We start from the raw sequence: 16,881 nt of genomic DNA, 5'->3' as shown, positions 1-16,881 counted from the left end.
TTATGGTTTATTTTTTGTAGTTCCTGACACTGTTTCAATCGCTTGACTTTGGATACCTCTTCTGTTTTTACAGAACAGTTTTTTCAGACCCTTCTGAAACTAATGGTATTGGAATGAATAAATGATAGGATTGATGCACATATTTCCGAATCCCATGAATACAGATATACGATATAGGATACCATTTGGATCAACGTTACCACCCCAAGATATCAAAGCAAAAACTACAACTTGATTTAAAAACCAACATATGATGAAAAATATTGAGACAAACATCATTGTTTTAACTGTGTTTTTGGTAGCGCGATTGCGATAATCCACAACTTTCTTGCTTCGGGAAAGAGAATCTGACTTCACCTCACTTCGTTGACAGGAATGGGAAAGCCGTACTGCTATAGATGAGTAAACGATGATAATGACTATCAACGGTAGTAGGAATTCCAAGAACACAGCCATGGAACCAAAAACTTTGAAAAACACGGGTTCCCAGTATGACCAGTAAAGGACACACTGGTTATCCTCTAGAATTGTATAACACACAACGGCAAGCTGGAACAGAAAGCCAATCATCCAGGGAAGAACTGCTACGAACTTCAGACGTCGAGTGTTAGTGTAGCTGCGATACCTCATGGGAAGAAAAACGGCGCAAAGACGTTCAAGAGTCATCAGGACAAGATTCAAGGAACTGGCAACTATGAGGGACCAAAAGAAGTACTTGGTGTACCAGAATCGGCAGAGGAATTCAGCTAGGATTGGATGGTCTGATGGCAAATGCGGTAGAGGCACGACGAAGTTTGCGATAAGAACGATCGAGGATGAGAAGTCGATTAAAGATTGGTTGGCAATGAAAAGATTGGTAACACCACGAAGATTTTCGACTTGGGCGATGACAAGGAGAACGAGTCCATTGCCGACGATACCGAAGATGCCGAATACAGTGTAGATGATGATAGTGGATAGACCTCTCGATCCTGGAATTGCGGAAGTTGCCAAGAGTTCTGTACTGTTGTCCATGGTGAATATCCCAAGCTTGCAGAATAATGCCGATTGAGATTAGATAATTTCAAACAATTAATGTATTATTGACCAAATACTTCAAAGGATTCTGTTCTGTATTTGAAAGAGCACAAAAAAGGCTTTAATTTCTATTTTATCTCGTATGCTCACACCTGAACGGTTAAACCAAAGCAAAACCACAAATAGTACAAATTTAAGTGTTGCTCTATCATGTATAACGCACCTTACGAGCTAGCTGATCAAATGTGCCTCATGCCACTAGAATTATCAGAGAAGATTTTCAGATGCGTTGATTTTTAAACGTGCTCGGAAGAATGAAAATGTTTAAACTCATGAAGGTGATGGACATCGGTTTATTTGCCTGGAGACGCTTTATTAAAACAAATTTAAAAGGACGATGATCAGATAACTTACTGCGCATTATCCTCCATGGTTACACTTTGATAGTCGTATTCATGATGCTTGACTCACAAATAACATCTGTAATATGACTCTGTGGCCAACTCACAATAACATCAATAAAAAAAATAATGAACGTCATCATGTGTGTTCATATCGCAAGCCACCATAGAACTTTGCTTATAGAGATATTCATTTTGACAACCCAAGTATGTTTTGTAAAGATTGTATGATTTTCTCCAAAAAAAAAATCATTATTAATTGTACATATATAATACATGTGTGTTTATAAAAAAATTATTAAGAATTAAATGTTTTGAAATACAATATTAAACTACTATATTTAAACTAAAAACAATAGAGATGATCATTATATGAAAAAAAAAATTGCCTCGAATTCTTTCAAGGTGTATTTATGTTCGTTCACCCTCTCCTTGATGACCTTGATACTTTTGTCGAAGTTAGCTATCATTCTGATGTACATTGTCGTATTCATAATCAATACCTCTTCGTCTATTCATATCCTACACTGTTAGAGAATTCATCCTTGAAATAAAAGAAGTTCCTGCAGCAGAGTCTCGAGAACACCTGTAATCTTACCAGATTGCGCAATCTTATATTATATCATGTAAAATTACAGGGAATTGATATTTGGTGTATATGGAACCTTACAAATTTCCTTAAATAAAACACAATTTTCCCCTTTGTAAACAGACCTGTTCTGTTGAATTGTAGAAAAATTCCTGTTTTATGAATTTACAGAATGATTATGTCATTGCTTTCTGCAAAATCTTGTTTTTTCTGCAAAATCAGTGTTTTTTAACAGTGTAGGTCATCTGAATAACCCGCGCAAACAATATTGCAAGTAGCATTCAAAAGCGTCTACCAGGATAGGGCTCAATTACAAGGTAATAGATCAATTACGTAATTAATTCCATTTTTTTAGTAATTGTAATTGTAACTGAAAAAATGTAATTGACTTTGATTACTGTCAATTACTTTTAATTACATTCAATCACTTTACAAAAAAACGTACTTGATTTATGATTTAATTTCATGACCTTTTTCATGTCAACTGCTTTAGCATCAAAGAGAGTAACAGGCAGAATCCATGCTATTTTACATAAACATTCATCTTTTCAGTGTCTCTGTAACTTAGAATCGTGTTAAATTGGTGATACTAACGTTAGTACATAAATATTACAAATTGAATGCATTTATGACTTTTATAGAAAGTAATTGAAATTATGATTGTCATTGACAAAAGTAATTGTAATTGAAAAAATGTAATTTAATTGAAAAGTAATTGTAATTGAGCATTTCTTCAATTACTTAATTGTAATTGTAATTGAAGAAAGTAATTGAGCCTAACCCTGGTTTCCACACGTAATGTGATCTAGTAATTTAACCACCAAGTTCGGTTATCCAATCAGATTCTTATAATCACCCACACACTATATCCTTGAGTTTATTTTTTTTCCTGTTGAAAGCCTATTTGCAATATCCACTCAGTGCACTAGTGCACTAATTAAGTGTACATTAATGTGATGAAAACGGAGTCGTTTTAATTTATCTGGAAAATGCCTATGGTAAATGATAATCAAGTACTATACTTGTAACCTAAAACAGTATTTACATTGATACCAACATCTATTGTGAAGATTATGTACATTTATAAATCAATATTACATAAAAATCACCTGTACAAAATCTGATTTTCGAAAATTAAAGTTCTCGTCAAGCAATTTTTTACGATCCCCCCCCCCCCAAAAAAAAAAGGAGGGGAAGAGAGAAGTGTGAAATATATTTATTTATGATATTATTTTCAGAATATTACGTCAGAATCTACTACAAATTTGATTTTTTTTTAAATAAACATGTCAAAATTTCTGCTCGCTCGCTTTGCTCGCACCTTTCATGATATTTTCCTGATACGCCATTATGATGCCCCTTCGAAATTTTTGCCTCATTACGCCATTGTCAAGAAAAAGAAAGGGGGTTTGTGCAAATCTTAATAATTTAAAGGAGAATGAAACTCTTGGAGCAAGTTAGCTTTTGTGAAAGCAGAAAAATCAAAGAATATGATCAACAAAAGTTTGAGTAAAATAGGACTAGCAATAGAAGAGTTATGAGCATTTGAATGTCGAGATCACTAATGCTATGGAGATCCTCCCATTGGCAATGCGACCAAGATCTATGATGTCACAGATGAACAACTCTTCCCTTTTGAACACTGAAAATATACCCCAAAACATCTCTTTTTGCTCATTCTAATCATATGACAAACGATTCATCAATGATATAATGTTGTGAAACCTCTGTACTTGTCCTCTCATAAAGAGAACACACCTCACCTTGTGATAGACTCTTTAAAAGTGAGAATATAAGTGAAATAAGTACTAATGTAATGAGGGAGTTGTACGTGTGTGACATCACAGATCTTGGTCGCATTGCCAATAGGAGGAACTACATGGCATTAGTGATCTCAATATTCAAATGCTCATAACTTTCTTATTATTCATTCAATCTTCCTCAAACTTTCAACAATATGTTTCTTTGATTTTTCTCTTTGATATGAATTCAGCTGGTTTCAAGGGTTTCATTCTCCTTTAATTATCATATCGTCATCACGGGTGGCGTTTCGTCAAGTCACGCGAAACTTTACGTACAACTGATGACTGATGACCTTCTCTTTGGGGTCAAACCAGGATTCTACTTTTATTCTCATGTATTCATATAAGTTTAAGGCTAAGATGAACCTTTATCTTTATCAATTAAATCTCCCTTTGTTAACGAGTATATAACTACGATATAGCGGTAGATGTTTATACATCGCTCCCGCTTTCATGCGCCCTGCTCACGTTTGAGAGACATAGGGAATACAATACAACGCCCTCGAAATGCACATCGAACGGGCTAGTCAGGATAACGTGCTGTACAGGGCAGGAGAGGTGGTCTTGCACGATTTCCTAAGAACTTTTCTTTCCTCTCTTTCCTTTATTTTCTAACTGATATAGATTCAACAAAGAAATTAATCTGTTTTGAAAAAAAAAGGAAAGCAAATTTATAAGGCAACAATAGTCAAAACTGACTAGTTTGCCTATTCAAAATAACAACAACAACAACTTTCATGCCATGGTTATACTAGTATACGAATGGCCTTACGTAAATCTAGAAAATTTTTGAACCATTTGATTTTTTTTATTTCAATCACGAACATTGCCAAGAGTGACCTCAAGATCTCTTAAAGGAGAATGAAACTCTTGGAGCAAGTTAGCTTGCTATGTTGTGAAACCTCTGTACTTGTCATCTCATAAAGAGAACACCTCACCTTGTGATAGACTCTATAAAAGTGAGAATATAAGTGAAATAAGTACTAAAGTAATGAGGGAGTTATACGTGTGTGATATCACAGATCTTGGTCGCATTGCCGTTGGGAGGATCTACATGACACTAGTGATCTCAATATTCGAATGCTCATAACTTTCTTATTATTTATTCAATCTTCCTCAAACTTTCAACAATATGTTTCTTTGATTTTTCTCTTTGATATGGATTCAGCTGGTTTCAAGGGTTTCATTCTCCTTTAAGATCTAGTACGATTACTTCGATAACTCCACGATTTATACCACGATTTCAATCGTAACGCCAACTGTGGCAGAACGTGGGAACTAGGTATTAGTCTACTCTTGCTAAATCAACGTATTGGTGTCCTTCCGATCCTACTGTAACACTTGTTCCCCAATTTAATTGTCCTAACCAAAGCTGTTTACTCATCAATGTGCCCGTTTCAGCCCTCATTTAGCCATATCATTTATTTTGAAAAATTTCCGGGTAAGGTAATTAAAGAAAAAAACGACTTGTCGTCTTTTTTTTCATTATTCAATATTTATTTGCGCTGTTTCAAAATCTGGATATTGTTGGTATCCCTTGGCTACGACGGTTTCTCTTTTTATTTTTGCAGAAGACTTGTTTCAATCCTTTCTGAAACCAACGATATTGGAATGAATAAATGAATGGATTGATCCACATATTTCCAAAGCCCATAAACACGGATATCCGATAAAGAAGACCATTCGTATCAATTCCTCCACCACAACAAGCGAAAGAAAAGAGTACAATTTGATTCAGAGCCCAGCAGAGAATAAAACAAAGTGACACGATAAACAAAGTCTTTATGGTGTTTTTTGTTGCGCGATTGCGATAATCGATCACACCTTGGTTTTTAGAAATGGAGTCAGACTTTATCGTGAAACCCTGACGCTGTTTAGAGAGGGCGTCTGTTTTCAACCGTACCACTATAGATGAGTAAACGATGATCATCACGAGAACTGGTATAAAAAATTCCAAGGAGATCGCTACGGCTCCAAAAACATTTCTCAAGATGGGTTCCGAATTAGAAAAGTGTAACAAGAGACACTGATCGTCTTGGACAATTGTATAAAATACAACAGTTAGCTGGAACAGAAAGCCAATCATCCAAGGCAAACCTGCTATGAGCTTCAGACATCGAGTGTTAGTGTAGCTGCGATATCTGATGGGATGAAAAATAGCACAAAGACGTTCAAGAGTCATCAGTACAAGATTCAAGGAGCTGGCAACTATGAGGGACCAGAATAAATACTGGGAGTACAAGAATCGGCAAAGGAACTCGGCTAGGATCGGTCGATCTGATGACAAAGATGGCAGAGGTACAACAAAAATAAATATCAGGGCGATCGAGGATAACAGATCGATCAAAGATTGGTTGCTGATGAAAATATTGGAGGCACCACGGATATTTTCGACTCGGGCGATGACAAAGAGAACGACTCCATTACCGACGATGCCTAAGATGCCAAACATAGTGTAAATAATGGTAGTGGATAGATAGCCTGATTCTGAAGATATCATAGGTAGAGTACTGTTATCCATGATTGCTAAACCCTTTCACACATTTGATCTTTGAAGACAGTATGTAGATGTTCAGAAATTCCCTTCGTATATTTATTAGGAGTACTGAGGTTATTCTTTGTATTGTTCAGTAACAATAAATCACACATAATTTATTATTAAAGATATATCTCAAAACAAGCTTGAATGTTTTAGCTCTTTACTCTAAATCGATCTTATCCACCACGACTGAAGTGTAAAGAGTATACTGCTTAAGTTTATCCACTGTGAACTCGTTAGTTCTCGTTTTCTATCAATCATATGACAATTTCCTTGAGCCCAATCGTTAAGACGTGACGAAGCCGTTGTTCTGGTCTTTGAAGATAACCCTTGATGCAATTTGGTAGTCATATGCATGCAGTCATCAAGACGCGACGAATTAAACCGTTGTCCAAGTACTTATTTGACGATCACCCATGATCCAATTTCGTAGTCCCATGCATGCAGAACCTTGTTCAAATCCATTTAAAATGCCAGCAAAAATGCAAAGATATTGTCACTTTGTCGATGATTTGTATTCAACTCTAATGGATACGATACGTCCTTAGGTCACTTACGAGGCGGTGGAGAATGAATACCTTCAGATTGAAACCTTATGGGTGTTTCATGAAGCTATTCCTAAGCTTATGAATGACATTACGCACGACTGGTAACCCTTTCTTGTCCTAAACGATCCTTATGTTGGTGATTCTAGCACCTAAAACATGTTCCAGTCATGCCAAAGACGCTACTCCTGTTGGTCGCGCGTAAAGTCGCGCGCGCTTTACGAAAAGACCTCTATTGATGTAAAAGCTTTTACCATAAAGGTTTATAAGATAGACTCGACCCGGCGACACGTATTACTATTACAACAATAAAATTATAACATTGCAGTGATCAGTGACCGGATTCAATGCTTTTCATAACTAGATGCACAATTTATTGGCAGAAAGTAAACATAATGTACTATGCCCCCTTCTTTCTATAACTCGTGAGGATGAGCTTGCTCGAAACCTTTGTTGGTTTAGAGATTTCTAAATTAATTAAAGATGGATGTGTAATAACAAGGAAATTATTAAAGAGAATAATCAATCCACAAAACGATCGAGGCGACTCAGCATCCCAAACCTTTCCAAAAGAAATAAGCAATCTGCCATGATAAACAAGTTCTTACAGTTCAGTAATATAATACATCGCATAATCAACAATCTTCTTTGAGGAATTTGACTGATAAATTCCAAATACTAAATGACAACATATTTCAGCAGTGTAAAGGTATAACCTGTATAAAGGCGTATAAGTATTATTTTAGCTGAAATCCGATCTACATGTATGTTAATCAAAACTCTTGTCGTTGACGAGAATCATGTTACACAGGATTTCCTAAATAGTCTCGGGGTGCCCCGAGACCAGTATCGGGCCAGTTTCTAATCCGGTGTAAACGCAAAAACCTACCCGAGACCCCTTCTGAGCAAATCTATCTCGGACCACTTCGCGATGTGTTCCGACACCGGTCTCGGGGCGCCCCGAAAAAGCTTTGGTAATTCGGTGTAACGCACAAAAAGCTGTCTCGGGGCGCCCTGAGACCCGTTACGATTCCGGTGTAATAGAGGTCAAAAAATTAGTTCAACTTCTTGGAAACAAGTCACGGGTAGCCCCGAGACTTGTCTCGGGTACGACATCCGGTGTAACAGGGTAATACCATGTAATATGTTGAAGCTCTCAATTAGATGTATTATCCATTTTTAAATCCGTCTTTCGGAAAGGACGTTTATTAGAGGAGTTTCCCACCTTTGCGCGTTAACAGTTGTTAAGAACCAAATGTACTATTCATATTCAAGAGTAAGGGGAAATCCTGGTGTAGTGATTAATCTGCATCCCCCAATCAATTGCATTGGGAGGAGAGACCTGCGAATTATAATGACTCAGTTCGCTTTCGCCCCCCCCCCCCAAAAAAAAAAAAAAAAAAAAAAAAAAAAAACACCAAATGATAATAATTTCAAAGTAAGGAAATTTTAATAGCGGTGTGTCGCCTTTTTTATTTGTCATCTGCGCTGTGTCGAAATCTGGATATGGTTAATATTCCTTGGCTACGACGGTTTCCCTTGTTTTTGCAGAAGACTTGTTTCAATCCTTTCTGAAACCAACGATATTGGAATGAATAAATGAATGGATTGATCCACATATTTCCAAAGCCCATAAACACGGATATCCGATAAAGAAGACCATTCGTATCAATCCCTCCACCACAACAAGCGAAAGAAAATAGTACAATTTGATTCAGAGCCCAGCAGAGAATAAAACAAAGTGACACGATAAACATAGTTTTAAGGGTGTTTTTTGTCGCGCGATTGCGATAATCGATCACTCTTTGGTTTTTAGAAGTGGAGTCGGATTTCATCGTGGCATCCTGACGGTGGTTAGAAAGCGCACCTATTTTCAACCGTACCACTATAGAAGAGTACACGATGATCATCACGAAAACTGGTAAGAAAAATTCCAAGGAGATCGCTACTGCTCCGAAAACGTCCCTCAAAAGAGGTTCCGAATCGGATAAGTACAAAAAGATGCACTGGCCTTCTTCGATTACTGAATAAAATACACTGGTAAGCTGGAACAAAAAGCCAATAATCCAAGGCAAACCTGCTATGAGCTTCAGACATCGAGTGTTAGTGTAGCTGCGATATCTGATGGGATGGTAAATAGCACAAAAACGCTCCAGTGTCATCAGGACAAGATTCAAGGAACTGGCAACTATGAGGGACCAGAATATGTACTGGGAGTACAAGAATCGGCAAAGGAACTCAGCTAGGATTGGTCGATCTGATGGCAAATATGGTAGAGGTACGACGAAGCATGCAATAAGAACGATCGAGGATGAGAAGTCGATTAAGGATTGGTTGGCAATGAAAATATTGGTGACACCACGAAGATTTTCGACTTGGGCGATGACAAGAAGAACGAGTCCATTGCCGACGAAGCCGAAGATGCCGAATACAGTGTAAACAATCGTAGTGGATAGCTGGTTGGATTCTGAAGATGTCATAGGTAGAGTACTGTTATCCATGATTACCGAACCTTTTGAAGGCAATATTTTGAATTGTTTTCCTATCGGCCTATATAGATGTTCAGAATATCCCTTTGTACCATTCAAAGGTAGTTTTGAGTTTTTGAGTTTCATATAATGTCAATTATGATAATTTCCTTTAAATATCAAAGTCATTAAGACTTGACGAAGCTGTTCTATATATTATTTGACGATTACCGTTGGTGCTATTTGGTAGTCCTATTCATGCAGTCATCAAGACGTGACGAATTATACCTTTGCCGAGTACTTATTTGACGATCAACCTTATGGAATTTGGCAGTCCATTGCATGCAGAACCAAATTATTAAAATGCCAGCAAAAATTCAAAGAATTTGTCACTTCCAATGATTTGCAATCAACACTCCTGTTATGTGGATAGGATTCGTAATGCAGGTCAGTTATATAGGCTGTGTATAATGAATGCTTTTAGATTAAAACCTGGGTGTTTTATGAAGCTGTTCGTAAGACATTACGCACGATTGGTAAACTGTTCTCGTCCTAAACGATCCTTATTCAGACGATTCTCGCGCCTAAAACATGTTCCAGTCGTGCCAAAGACGCTACTCCTGTTGGCCGCGCGTAAAGTCGCGCGCAACTTCACGAAAAGGCCTTTTTTGATGTAAAATCTTCTACCATAAAGGTTAAGATAGACTCGAACTGACGACACGTATTACAATTACAACAATAAAATTGTAACATTGCAGTGATCAGTGATGAGATTCAAGGCTTTTCATTACTAGATGCACAATTTATTGGCAAAAAGTAAACCTGATGGATTGTGTCCCCTTCTTTCTATAACACCTGAGGATGAGCTTGCTCGAAACATTTGTTGGTTTAGAGATTATTTGATTAAGGATGGATGTGTAATAACAAGTAAATGATTAAAGAGAATAATCAATCCACAAAACGATCGAGGTGACTCAGCATCCCAAACTTTTCCAAAAGAAATAAGCAATCTGCGCTGCTAGGATAAACAAGTACAATATAAAACGTGTTCTTACAGTTCAGTAGACCCTTATTGTATAGGCCTAATACATCGCATAATCGAGAATATTCTTTGATGAATTTTATTAATAAATTCCAAATCCTAAATGACAATGTATTTTCAGCAGTGTAATTGTATAAAGTGTATAACAGTATAAAGGCGTATAAGTATTATTTAGCTGAAATCCTATTACGTTAATTAAATCTCTTGTCGTTGACTGGTATCTTAATACAAATTATCTAGCGATTGCGTTTGGGTTCAGTCTACTCTTGCCATAGCAACATAAGTGTCCTCGCAATCCTTTAATGTAACACGTATATGTATATATATATATAGGCGTAAAATAATCCAGGCATTGACGATAGACGTAGCTTTCAAGGTATCTCATTTAATGCTAGCTTTCGGCCAGTAGGGCCTTCTTCAGGCCTATATGTATTGAAACAAACAAAACAAAATAGAACAAAACCATACAAATAAATTCGTAATAACTACAAAGTAAGTAAAGGGTAACAAAAGGTACAGAACAGAAGGAAAACAGTAAGATGACAAAAAAAAGAGGAGGTAATGAATTAAACGAGATGGTTGGGTACAATAGAAGTTACCAAATCCTTTTCTATTGTACCCAACCATCTCGTTTAATTCATTACCTCCTCTTTTTTTGTCATCTTACTGTTATCCTTCAGTTCTCCATACATTTTATCTCGAATATATATATGTATATGTATTATCCATTTAAACACATCCGTCCTTAAATTTTTAAATTCAAGTATCTATTTCCAAATTCAATAAAAAGAACACAATGAGAACAAAATTATATATACACAAAGAAAATATAAATCATAACAAAAACAAAGTATCAACAGAACATAACCGAAACAAAAAGTGGAAATGAGAGAATAATGGTTGGCACAAAATTAGATGGGGTCACCACCTTTGCACAATCTTTATTTTTCATCTGCGCTGTGTCGAAATCTGGATATGGTTGGTATTCCTTGGCTCTGACGGTTTCTCGCATTTTTGCAGAAGACTTGTTTCAATCCTTTCTGAAACCAACGATATTGGAATGAATAAATGAATGGATTGATCCACATGTTCCCGAAGCCCATAAACACGGAGATCCGATAAAGAAGACCATTCGTATCAATACCTCCACCACAACAAGCGAAAGAAAAAATTACAATTTGGTTCAAAGACCAGCAGAGGATGAAACACAGTGACACGATAAACATAGTTTTGATGGTGTTTTTTGTCGCACGATTTCGATAATCGATGACATGTTGGTTATCAGAGAAAGGGCCAGATTTTACCGTGCCTTCTTGATGGTGTTTAGAAAGGGATCCTGTTTTCAACCGTAACATTATAGAAGTGTAAACGATGATCATCACGAAAACCGGTAAGAAATATTCCAAGGAGATCGCTACGGCTCCAAACACGTCCCTCAAAAGTGGTTCCAAATCGGTTAAGTACAGCAAGAGACACTGGTCTTCTTGGACAATCGAATAAAATATAAGAGTAAGCTGGAACAGGAAGCCAATTATCCAAGGCAAACCTGCTATGAGCTTCAGACATCGAGTGTTAGTGTAGCTGCGATATCTGATGGGATGAAAAATAGCACAAAGACGTTCAAGAGTCATCAGTACAAGATTCAAGGAGCTAGCAACTATGAGGGACCAGAATAAATACTGGGAGTACAAGAATCGGCAGAGGAACTCGGCAAGGATTGGTTGGTCTGATGGCAACGATGGCAGAGGTACAACGAAATTAATTATCAGGGCAATCGAGGATAAAAGATCGATCAAGGATTGGTTGGCGATGAAAATATTCGTGACACCACGAAGATCTTCGACCTGGGCGATGACAACGAGAACGATACCATTGCCGACGATTCCGAAGATGCCGAATACAGTGAAGACAATCATAGTGGTTAGCTGGTTGGATTCTGACGATGTCATAGGTAGAGTAATGTTATCCATGATTACCAAACCTTTTGAAGGCAATATTTGAATTTGTCCTATATGCCAACTTAGATGTTCAGAATATCCCGGACCCGTTGTATCATTTAAAGGTAGTTTGGAGTATACTGAATTAATTTATCAACGTGCTCAGTAACACTGAGTTGTAAATGAATTCATAATAAAAGAAAAATCTCTAAACATTTGAATAAGCTTAGATGTTGGAACGTTTACTCTATATTAGACGAATCCACTATAAAAAGTGTATTGACTATTTGATGCACTGATCAGAATTATCCACGGTAACATCGTTGGTTCTCGTTTTCATATAAAGTCAATTATGACAATTCCCTTTAGTCCAGTCATTAAGTCGAGACGAAGCCGTTGTTCTATAGAGTATTTGACGATTACCGTTGATGCAATTTGGTAGTCCTATGCATGTGTCATCAAGACGTGACGAATTGAACCGTTGTCCGAGTACCTATTTGAAAATTTGGTAGTCCATTACTTGCAGAACCTTGGTCAAGTCCCTTTAAAATGCTGGCAAAAATGCAAACAAATTATCACTTTCAATGATTTATTATCAACTCTAATGTTATGTGGATATGATTCGTAATGCAAGTCACTTAAATAGGCTGTGTAGAATGAATACTTTCAGATTAAAACCTTCTGGGTGAAGCTGTTTCCAAATTACATTACGCACGACTGGTAACCCTTTCTTGTCCTATAAACGATCCCCGTTCAGATGATTCTAGCCCCTAAGAACATGCTTCAGTCGTGCCGAAGACACTACAAGTACACTAAAAGTATATAGTGTCTTTGGTCGTGCGTAAAGTCGCGCGCAAATTTACGAGCAGCTTTATGACACACCCACCGGGGGAGTGTTTCATCAACATTTTCATCCGACAAGTTGTCAGATCTGACATCTTTCTCTGTTCTCTGATGTTGATTGGCTGAGAGGTATTGTTACTATGGTAACTGTCGGATAAAATGGGACTTGTCGGATAAAACGTCCGACAAGTCTTTCATGAAACGCCCCCAGGCCTGTGACATGTATGATGTAAAAAGAAAGAAAGAAAAACCTCCATCATCAAGGTTAAAATTTGCTCAACCCGACGACACGTATTTAAGAGGTAGCGAACTGACCAAAAAATGTGTGTTGACTATCATTGGCTGTGTGTAGTAAATTGCTAGTCTTACATTTAGCTTTTGGTAACTGATAGTGATTCAGAGGACAACTTAGCCTATAAAATCTATTTTTGTAGAGAGACATAAACATGATAAATGAGTACCTATTTTACTACTTGCTAACATAATCGTTGTGATATGAAGTTTTATTGATTGCAAGTTAATTAATGGTGGGATAAAGACCGCACTCCCCAGAATGTTGCATTGCAGTGGAGGACGACTTGAGGTGGGATTAAGGCTGCTGATTCGTATGTCATTAAATATTATAATTATAATATTGTAATCTTGCAGTGATCGGTGATGATTCAAACCTTTTCTTATTACTATAAATACACAATTTATTGGCAAAAAGTAAAGCTAATAGGTTATGCCACCCTTCTTTCTAGGCCCTATACCTCGTGAGGAAGAATTTCCCCGAAACCTTTGTTTTCACGGATCAGAGATTTCTAAATTAATTAAGGATGGATGTGTAGTAACAAGGAAATGATAAAGAGAATCAATCAAGTAATCAATCCACAATCAGCACCCCAAACTTTTCCACGAAAAATACGCAATCTGCCAGGATAACAAGTACGAGATAAAACAAGTTCTTAGAGTACAGTTATTGATACATCGTTAATCAATTCTTTTTCCTTTGACAATCTTCTTTGAAGAAATTGATCAATGAATTTTTAAATTTCGAATGACAGTTTAATTATAAGATTTCAGCAGTGTAAAGGTATATAAAGGCGTATAAGCATTATTTCATTAAATTTTTAATGCATAGGCCTATACCCCAAATAGGTTTCATGCTGGGAAATATCTGTACAAATTCGATGACGACGTCGATGTGGCTCTTAAAGCTTCGAGGTTCGTCGGCGGTAACTGGAGCCGCGATCTCGAATAATTTATGTCGAGCTCGGATGACATCAGCTTCAAAGTCCCGAAAAGCGTTAAAAAAGGCTGAATTAAAAATCGTTGATGATTGATTTGTAGTGTTTTCATAACTCAAGTCGGAGCTGGACCTAACATAGCCTTAGAACATTAAAAATAGTTGTCCTACATAAACTTATAAAAATATCGCTATTCATCGTTAAAGGTAGCGACCTTCAGAACTGTTTCACATCAGTCTCAAATATGGGTAATCACTCTAAAACATATTTCTAGCTAAACGATTAAATAACAAATCAGTCAGTCTGCAAGTCCCTATATTAATGAGCAAATGAGCAAGATTTATCCAAGTCCTCTCGTGGCTGAATTCATATCACTGCAAAATCTGGTGAATTGTCAGACTTTTTTTAAAAAGAATTTAACCATTTTTTCCTTAAGTAAAATTGATTATTTTTGTACCATGGAAAAGAGTAACCGTTACTTTTTATATTGGTTATTTCTTTCGAATAAAATATGATAAATAAGTGAATTTCAGGTGTGAAAAGAAGCCTCAAACGGAGTTTTCTTCCTCTGTTTTCTCTTGCAAATTGTGCAAAATTTTGTGTTTTAGGCGCAAACATTATTATATCGTCAGAGATCTCAAACTCTCTACTTTCATACAACCCTTGAAATGTGACACCTTTTAGATGGGTCAGCAGCCAGCTTTTTCCATCAAGATGCAAGACGAGATTTCTGAATAGCATAAAATATAGAGTTCTGATTGGCTGAATAAGGTTCAACAGGCGCGGGTAATTTGAAGAGATTACCACATGGTGAGTGTGACCTTGCAGAGGCCCAGTGTGGGGAACATTGGAATTTGCGTGGGAGTGTGGTCTCTATGACTGACCAATCAGAGCGCAATATTCTTGTTTTTGAGCTGCTAAATGTACTTGGCCTATGAAAATCTGGCTGCTGACCCATCTAAAATACCTCTTGTTATAAAAACTATATCATAGTAAAGCTTAGATCTTCAGCTTTATTATAATGTAAAAATCATTTGGGCTCAAACAGAAATTAAGTGTAAAAACAACAGCATTTGTTGCATGGAAATAGTTATTTTGTTTCATATTTTAGATCAAAATTTTCCCCTATATTACAACATCTTTTTTAAAATCCAAACACACGACCTGGAAGAATTATTTTTCTTCTTTTTAAAGAACGTGAAATCTGGTCTATATTTAGAGCAGCAATGGCCAAATAAAAAGAGGTGTTTTTGGTCCGCACCAAGCTCATTAACAATGCAAAAACACTCTAGTCATGAATATCACTTAGATAAAAGAAGCTACTTTTTGAGGGCTTGCCGACTGACTGTAATGCAAGTATAATTTACTTAATTGTACGATATCCACTACGAAATTTAAATTGTCAAAGGCAAACAAAATATGCTTATAAATAGTAAACAAACATAAGAAGAGTTTACGATACAGAGAAAATTCTAAAACCACTTGTTTTATATACTGACTTTGAAATGACAAACAATCCGTCTCAAATAATCATAAACTTGATAAATATTAACTATTTCCTTTTCTGGATTATAGATCACTAAATGTTATATTGATGATAATGTAATTTGTTGTGACATATTGATGCAATAATTTTTTGAAAATCATAGCTTTCTTCAATTTTGCAACTTTTAATAATCATATTATCATATTCTCATCCCGGGCGGTGATTCCTTAAGTTACGCAGAACTTCGTCTTTCGTGCCTTATCAGATTTACAGGGTTCTGCTGCCATTCTCATTTATTATTAAGAGCATTAGGTTAGGTTGAAATCCGTTCTTTGCAAATTTTTATTCCAAAGTTTTATCATTAACGAGTATATAAATACAAATTGATAGCAGTAGTGTTTGGGTTCAGTCTACTCTTGCTGGCTACGCACTACAAATAATAATTCCCCGTAATGACATTGGAATAGCGATATGTTGTCTTTTCTTTATTTTTCATCTGCGCCGTATCAAAATCTCGATATGGTTGGCAGCCCTTGGCTACGACGGTTTCCCGTATTTTTGCAGAACAATTGCTTCATTCCTTTCTGAAACCAACGATATTGTAATGAATAAATGAATGGATTGATCCACATGTTTCCAAAGCCCATAAACACGGAGATCCGATAAAGAAGGCCATTCGTATCAATACCTCCACCACAACAAACGAAAGAAAAAACGACAATTTGGTTCAAAGACCAGCACAGAATGAAACACAGTGACACAATAAGCATTGTTTTGATAGTGTTTTTTGTTGCGCGAGTGCGATAATCGATGACATGTCGGTTGTCAGAGATAGGGCCAGATTTTACCGTGCCCTCTAGGTTGTGTTTAGAAAGAGATCCTGTTTTCAACCGAAACATTATAGAACTGTAAACGATGATCATCACGAAAACTGGTAAGAAAAATTCCAAGGAGATCGCTACGGCTCCAAAAACGTCCCTCAA

General features: G+C 36.6%; 1 pseudogene; it reads right to left on the bottom strand.

The window, feature by feature from the left end:
* Window positions 1-1,014, bottom strand: LOC135157976 (galanin receptor 2b-like; annotated as a pseudogene).
* Between the last annotated feature and the right edge of the window lie 15,867 nt (window positions 1,015-16,881).

This window comes from Lytechinus pictus, unplaced genomic scaffold, assembly GCF_037042905.1.
Source record: "Lytechinus pictus isolate F3 Inbred unplaced genomic scaffold, Lp3.0 scaffold_20, whole genome shotgun sequence".
Classification (NCBI taxonomy): domain Eukaryota; kingdom Metazoa; phylum Echinodermata; class Echinoidea; order Temnopleuroida; family Toxopneustidae; genus Lytechinus; species Lytechinus pictus.
Note: the sequence above shows the minus strand (reverse complement) of the source record. Positions and strands in the feature narration are given on the sequence as shown.